Below are 868 nucleotides of genomic sequence, written 5' to 3' on the forward strand. Positions count from 1 at the left end.
ATCTGCTTTTAGTCCTAAATTAAAAATAAGGCATTATTTAACTATGTCCCTCAGAAATGTTTCTCTTAAAACCATTCCTGGCTTTCACCAGAATGCGGTATCATAATTTCTACAGTAGGAAAATATGAGAACTGAATGAGGTCCTGATTTAGTTTGCTTAATCCTACCTGGGAAGTAAATGAAAATTTACATTTCTTCTAACTGGGGGGAAAAATACTAGTACAAAGAGACCAATCCGAGAGAGAAAAGAGAAGAAAAATATTCTGAGAGGATGTTCCACAGAGCACAGATTTCTTCTCCCCGTTTTTAGCCATATTTCTTTCATGCCAAAAAAGCAAATTTCCGGAGAGAACAATAAGTGAGAGTTCATATCTGTGGCAATGAAATACGTTACTGGTAGGGACTTATTTAAAACAAGTCTCATTTTGAGGTAAAGAAAATTTGAGAATTTTATAAAAACTTACCAGAAGCATTCCTGTCCCTGACCGTGGCTAGGAAGAAACCCATGAGTCTGATTCAAACACAGTCTTCAGTGTCTCGGGATCAGGACAGGACAGGCGGTGTCCCTTAATAAACATTCTCACTGAACTCTACAAGTCCATGAAAATGTTGGTGCTTCCTGCTGCCAGTTTACTAATCTACTTGGAGTATTAATTAAGATTTGCCCAAGGAGAATCTGTATTCCAAAGGAAAAAAAGTCACCCCTCCTGAAGAATCAAGAAGGAAGCAGGAAACGGAATTAAGTTCAGTTATTTACTTTTTCTATCACATGCCCTTCGGTAAATACCACTAATATATATGGCTTTTTTTTTTTCCTGTGGCATTTCTTTTTTTTTTTTCCATAATATTTTATTGTCAAATTGTTTTC

General features: G+C 36.1%; 1 long non-coding RNA gene across 1 annotated transcript in view; it reads right to left on the reverse strand.

Annotated features, from left to right (window-relative positions):
* LOC115299792 overlaps nucleotides 1–626 on the reverse strand; it is an 8,670-nt gene extending 8,044 nt beyond the window's left edge. The window contains exon 1 of the long non-coding RNA XR_003912347.1: nucleotides 465–626. This is a non-coding gene — a long non-coding RNA (uncharacterized LOC115299792). The remainder of the gene's footprint in view (nucleotides 1–464) is intronic.
* Between the last annotated feature and the right edge of the window lie 242 nt (nucleotides 627–868).

Source organism: Suricata suricatta, chromosome 1 (assembly GCF_006229205.1).
Source record: "Suricata suricatta isolate VVHF042 chromosome 1, meerkat_22Aug2017_6uvM2_HiC, whole genome shotgun sequence".
Taxonomy (NCBI): domain Eukaryota; kingdom Metazoa; phylum Chordata; class Mammalia; order Carnivora; family Herpestidae; genus Suricata; species Suricata suricatta.